Source organism: Lissotriton helveticus, chromosome 6 (assembly GCF_964261635.1).
Source record: "Lissotriton helveticus chromosome 6, aLisHel1.1, whole genome shotgun sequence".
Classification (NCBI taxonomy): domain Eukaryota; kingdom Metazoa; phylum Chordata; class Amphibia; order Caudata; family Salamandridae; genus Lissotriton; species Lissotriton helveticus.
In genome coordinates this window covers 311,624,690-311,631,941 of record NC_136067.1, presented here as the reverse complement: position 1 = coordinate 311,631,941, position 7,252 = coordinate 311,624,690, and the positions used below count along the sequence as shown (strand labels likewise).

At 39.6% G+C, this 7,252-nt stretch overlaps 1 pseudogene; it reads left to right on the top strand.

The window, feature by feature from the left end:
• The first annotated feature begins 6,697 nt into the window (after positions 1–6,697).
• Positions 6,698–6,798, top strand: LOC144765396 (U6 spliceosomal RNA; annotated as a pseudogene).
• The last annotated feature ends 454 nt before the right edge of the window (positions 6,799–7,252 follow it).

The following is a 7,252-nucleotide window of genomic DNA, read 5'->3' as shown; positions in this document are numbered from 1 at the left end:
GGAAGGTGATGCGCTATTTCTTACACTCAGGGTTGAGGCTCGCTTCCTTACTGTGTGGGAAGTTGATGCCCCGGTTTATTACTGCGATGTGAGGCGATGATGCTCCACTGCGATGCGCCAAAAATGGCGTCTTGGTTACGGTGCGACAACATAGATGCGTGCAAGCATGACAGCCGTGTGGCGACTCAATGAATGTCTGAGCCGCGACAGGCCCTGTGACACGCGGTGATGTGGCAACGGCTTCTCCGGTGACGGCACACTTTTCCGGTGATGTAATGGCGACAGTGACAGCGGTGGCACGCTTACTCAGCAATGCGACGACAGCTGCTGCGGCGGGGACACACTTCTTCGTTGAGTCGTGCTTCCAGCTCCCAGCGACACGCAGTCTCTTAGAAGGCCCAGCACAACAGCAGGTACTTCAATTCCCCAGCAAGGGAATTCAGGTGGGAGCTGGGGGTGTAGTCTTGTATCCCTGAGATTTCAGGCAGGAGGCAAGCACAGTTCAAACCCTTGGAGATTCTTCTTCAAGATGATGAAAGCACACTCAGTCCTTTTTCTCCTTTCTTTGGCAATGAAGCTACCACTGAAGGCCAACCCCCTAACAGCACACAGCACAGCAGTAGTCTCCTCCTTCAGTTTCCTCGTTCTTCTCCTCAGCAAAGGGTTGTCTTGATTGCCAGAAGTGAACTAAATCTCTGGGGTCTGGGTCCCCCTTTTTATAGACACAAATCCCTTGTCTCTGAAGGCAGAGCGTGTCTGTACCTAGTCCAAACCAGTTCTGGGTGCATTCTGCCAGTGTGGGCCAGGGTAATCAGACGCACCACAGGAGGTGGAGACAGCATTGTGGAAGGCAGGCACAGCCATATTCAGGCCCAGGTGCTACTCCTCCCACCACTCCCAATGCGGATAGGTCTATTCAGCCTAGTGCTGACTCACCCTGCCTCCTGGAGACACCCAGCCCCTGTCACTCACAAACTAGACATGCAATACACAACCTAGCAGAGGCAGGCTAGATGGTTAGGCAAGAAAATACCTACTTTCTAAAAGTGGTATTTTCAAATACAGAATACTAAAACCAACTCCACTAAAAGATGTATTTTATCATTCTGAGTTCAAGCATACTAAATTTGGTTCCCTACCATGTTCCCTGGGTCAGTTAGGATTATAAGATGTTATAATCAAACTGCCCATTCTGACCTATGGGAACTGGTAGCCTTGCAATAGTGTAAAACGGAATTGGCTGTAATTCACTATCAGGACATGCCACACATACATCAGGGCATGGCCTACCTTTTACATTCAATGCACCCTGCCCATGGGGTTACCTTGGGCCTTCCTTAAGAGTGACTAATATGTAGAAAAGGGAAGGTTTAGGGACTGGCAAGTGGGTGCACTTGCCATGTCGACATGGCAGTCCCAGACTGCGCACAGACTCTGCAATGGCAGGCCTGAGCCATGTTTTACAAGCTGTTTCTGTGGTTGGCAGAACCAGTGCTGCAAGCCTACCAGCAGAATTTGATGTACATGCCCTGGGCACACATGGTGCACTGTGCTAGGGTCTGACAAGTAAATCAAATAGCCAATCATGGAGGCACTAATCCATTACATCAATTTACAATAGAGAGCATATGCACTTTAGCACTGATCAGCAGTGGTAAAGTGCCCAGATTCATAAAACCACCAACACCAGGTTAGAAGAAATACAGGAGGAAGGCCAAAAGTTCAGGGATGACCCTGCAAAAAGGGCCAAGTCCAACAATACTGTATATGCACATCGAAATAATCTAACCTCTAGTTTACATAGTGTAGAAATAGAATTCATAAATACTGTAGAAGACAGGCGGCATGAATTTAAAAGAAAAGCTGCATATACCTACTAATATACCTCCTTGGGCTCACAGGGAGGGTGATTACAAGAAAGGTGAGATATATGCTGCAATGACTCTAGACTGGCATCACTAAGGGAAGCTTTGCTTACTAAGACAAACAACTGAATACAATTACTTCATTGGTTCTAGTGAATATGGATAAACCTTCCGTATTTACAGGGGGATGGGGATTAAGAGGTGGTACTGATCCAGTTTATCCTGGAGTTTATTATGTATGTGGTAGAAATGCCTATTATAGATTGCCACACCATTGGTATGGATTTTGTTACCTGGGAATTGTTTTCCCAAATGTTTATCATGTGAATGAGTAACCTGGACCCATGGAAAAGAAACTAACACAGAGTAAAAGAGGAATTAGTGCTGCGGAAATAGTCGGAGATATTTTTGGTGCTTTGATACCTTCAATGAGAGTAATTTTAAACTCACATAAAATTAGAAAATTTTCTACAGTGGTTGATCATTTATCAATGGATACTGCTGGTGGGTTCTTGATGATAGATACTGAAATGGTTGCAATGAGAACAATGGTTTTGCAAAATTGACTTGCTCTCAATATATTATTGGCAAAAGAGGGCTGAGTCTGTAGTATGCTGAAGATTAAAAAAAATTGCAGTATATCCCTGATAAAAGCAAACGAAGAGTAAGAAGAAGGAAGAGGGAAGAAATAGAAATGGAAGACAGAAAGGGAGCTTATTATGAAGTAATGATAGATGTACAGGGTGTTAGGCTGAAACAGATGAAAACGACCTCAGTCTGACACAAATCAGATTGTAATCAGATTTTGTAGATTGTGTGATGGCTTGAGTCGAAATCAAATAGGGGATTCATGAAGCATGATTTTTGTGAAATAATCCTGCTTGATCAAATCTGTTCATGTTCATGTTATTAACGAAAACAAATGACTAATGGTGTGAAAAATGAAAGACGGTTGACTTTTTGCAAGTTTATGTGAAAATGTGCAAAGACAAAGCACAACACGTTTAGTACTAAATGTAGCATTAGGCATGCATATAAACATTAATAATATAGTGTATTCTTTTTTATGTGGACAAAAATAAAACCTTATGAAAGTGAGAAACTGAAATAAAATGTTGCATTATAAAAGATTTCACGTAGAATTACCAAATAATAACACAAATATTTATGGAAAATGTTGCTGCTAAATGCTTATTTTTCCTATATTCATAACATAAGAGAGACACAATAATTATTAATAAGCTTATTTAGAATATGTTTATGAGTTTAATCGGAATAATGAATCTTTTGCCATAAGGATTTCCTTATGTGATTTCTTTATATTTCTTTTATAATGAAGTGTGTTTTATTCCTTAGGAAAACTGTTGGTTTGCAGTTCATGGTTTCCTATGAAGGCCTCAAAACTCTGCTGGAAGTGATTTTTCTTTCTTAAAATGTAGGCCGCATGCAAAATGTATTTTGTCCTTCGCTAGTTCTGAAATGCTGTTTAGTTTGTTTAGCTTCTTTTCTCTGCTAAATAATTATCCCTTTTAATGTGACCCGGCCGACAAATGTGGCGAGCTGATGTGGAGCGTGCACGAGGATGTGGAAGGATGTCATCTTCTGTATTAACAATGAACTGACTAAGAGAACCTGCATGAACTGAATGGGATGATGATCACCTAATTTTGAAAGCCAATAGGATCATGAAGAAATTGGGAGTGATACTTTAGATGGTTGGACTTTTGACATTTAGGGTATAATTATTTCTGCAAAAATGTATTGAGTAGTAGCTTGTTCCTATGAGAGGAGAGCCTTGCTGTTATTTTCTCTGCGCTACTCTGGCTGGCTGCTGTCTTTACAATACCTAACTGAGGCTGATTACTTTGCACTTCATAGGCTGGTGATGTTGCATTAAGCTATACCTTTTCGGCCAAAGGGTTAGCTCTTCCATACTATTGCCCGGTGTACATTAGTTCTCTGTGATCTATGTTCATATGAAATTCAAATTGCATATCGATATTTGCAATGAACTTCCTTTATTCTCTCTTTCTCTCTACTCATACTTATCAGTGATATTGTGATGAAATCATTATAAACAGTTTTCTCAATTGTGATATTTACATGTAACATTGAACTAATGAACACATTTTTGATTGTTTCCTATTGTATTCGTGTATTGACCATTCATATTTTGAAATATTAGATAAAAGTGACTTGATAAGTATTCAAAGTTTGTTGTTATTGATGAGTTATTGACAAAATGCAATATTGTGACAATGTTTGTTAGTTAGGCATTTCCTTCATTTAGATGATCGTCATGAAGGGAATCTCATCTGTCTTTTCATTATCGAGTCCCTATTAGCTCTACAAAAAAGTTCATCGTAGGACCTGGTTTTATAGGTGATTATTGAGTTCTTATGGGCCAGAACTCGTAAAGAGTTAGAATATCGAGTTGGAAATGGCGAATTGCACTAATATCGAGAGCAGAATATTGAGATACAGAAATCTCGACTGCAAGAATATCGTGTTCAAGAATATGGAGTTTAAGGTAAGAAATATAGTTTTCAAAAATATCGAAGTCATTAATATTGTTTGCAAAAATATAGTTTTTAAAAAGATCGTTTTTTAGTTAGTGTTATGTATTTTAGTATGTATTTTAAATGTATGTGCTCTATTTTTTTGTGTAAGTATTGCATTTGCTTTTTAATATATGTGTTACATTTTTTGAAGTTATTAATTTTATTTTATTAAAATTTAGCGTTTTAGTTCCGTAGCGGGTTGTGGGTTTATAGGGCAATTGGGTGGGAAGTGATTTAAATATAATACATTGAATATTAATTTGTATTTATTTAATTTTGATTTTATAGTGTTAATTGTGGGAATTAATGTATTATTCACTAATAATTAATTGGCTGTTAATTTTTATTGATGAATTAACTGGTAAATATGTTATTTGTGTCATTTTTTTAGAAGCGGGTTCTGGGTTTATAGGGGAATAGGGTGGGAAGTAATTTAATTATAATTAATTATTAAATTATTTTATAAATAATATTTATTTATTTGATATTTTATGTTGTTAACTGTGAGAATTAATTTATTAATAATTGGTTGTTAATTAATTGACAGAGAGACCTAATGAAGAATCGAGTTAATCCTGATGAATCACCTCCGAGGTTATGTTCATGGAACATTAACGGGCTCACTAACAAGGCTGGAGATGCCGAGCTCCTTGTTTACCTAAAATCCTTTGATATCCTCTTCCTGCAGGAAACATGGCTAGAGGAGCCTTTGCAACTAGAGGGATATATTTGCTTTCACACTCCCACCCAAAGGAAATGTAAATATGGCTGTCTCTCTGGCGGCCTAACCACATACATTAAAAAACACAAATTCATTGCGCCCAGGAACTGCCTTCTCCTCTCCCAGTCGCAAACTCCCCAAAGGCGCAACTCAACCTTGGAGGAAAAAAGGAGGAGGTGCTGCTGTTCAACATATATTGAAATCCAAAACGGAAAAAACAGGAATCAAGAAGTCTGATCGAACATCTGCTTCAACAAATGAGTTCACATACTACACCAAACCTCATTATGTTCGGCGACTTCAATCAACAACTCCTAGGCACCATTCAAAAAGAAGATACCCAGGTCCAGTCTTTCTACTGGAACATTCCAACTCAAACCCTTAGCGATAATAGAAAAAACTCTAAGCATGATTTTGAGCTCCTAGAAGATCTCAAGCATATTGGCCTAAAGGTGCTAAACGGAAGATTTATCGACGACTTTCCGCCATCTGCTTCATTTCATATGGGACACGTGACCTCTACAATTGCCCACACCCTAGTGTCTCTTCCATTTTTCCAACACATCATAGGCTACCACCTAGGAGATAAAGGGGACAGTGATCATCGTCCTCAGGAAGTCCTAATCCAAGCACTCCCAGACAAATCAATTCTAAATCCAGCAGGTATGTATGCATGCCACACCATGAATTTAAAAAGAATCAAGTCATCCATAGCAAACTCTGGGGAGGTGCTCTTGGCAGCAAAAGCACAGCTAATCGAGCTTGATTACCCAACTGGAAATCCCACTTGTATATGGGAAACCTTCATGGCCTTGTTTGCAAACACCCACTCATCTGTAGTCCGATACCTTCCGTTTAACGACTCCATGGCTGAATGGAAGGCTACAAGTGCACAGAAGTCCACCTTGAAACGCCTCAAAAAATCTGTGAATAAACTACTGAGATTATTGAGGCTACAGCCGGGGAACAAGGGCATGCTCCAACAACTCTGTAACAGCAAGGCCGAAAGTAGGAATTTTAAGTGAGACACGAACAGACAAAATGAAAATGAATTCTGGGCCAAACTTTATTACGATTGTAAAGGAAATAATAGTGCCTGATTCTGGTTAACAATAAACAACATTTTAAAACCAGCACATGGCGGTTTGATTTCGCATATCACAGAAAACACTTGGACATCTTATTTAGAATTTCACTTCCACCAACAGGTATTGGGACTGCCCACTCTCAAGGTTAACCAGCCAGACCCTTTAACCCAAACTGTGATGACTGATGTGGTCGAGGTAAACGAAATCAAAGCTACCAAGGTCAGGGAACAAATCTCTAAAGGAAGGAAAGAAGGAGCACCCGGGCTAAACAGGATTCCACCGGCTTGCTTTAAACAAGATCCAGAATACTGTCAGAAATTCTGACTCATCTCTTCAACTCTGTTAGACAGTTTGGGTGCCTGCCTGCATCATGGAAGGATACTTGTAATTATTATTTATGTAACTTATTGAGCCTTCAAACTAATTGGCTCTTGGTCTCAATCAACTAAGTAGTTATCGAAAGTGCCATGGCAGCACATATACTAAATTTGGAACGATACAGAGAAGATTAGCATGGCACTTTCGATAACTACTGAGTTGATTGAGACAAAGAGCCAATTAGTTTGAAGGCTCAATAAGTTACATAAATAATGATTACAAGTATGCATTGAATTCAGCCTTGATCGTTAGACTTGGACCATTGTTTTTGATACTATACATAACCCGGGTCCACGACCATATTGGGTCACCACATTTTTGATAATGGCTGCATCATGGAAGGGCTCCATTATTTCACCAATTTATAAAGCTGGATACAAAACCCAACCAAAAAACTACCGCCTGAGGCAAAATATTTAGGGGGAATTCAGAGCATTACATAATTCCCCCTTGTCAGACAGGGTTTTCCAGAGAGACCGGTAAAACAACAAACCTATTAGCAATGTCACTACTTATTGACAAGGTGAAATTAACCAAACAAACTCTGCATTTCTGCTTTGTGGACTTTAAGGCGGCGTTCGACAACATCAACCGAGCTAACCTGTAGAGGAAATTGGTTCGCTGGGGGATTCCGCCATC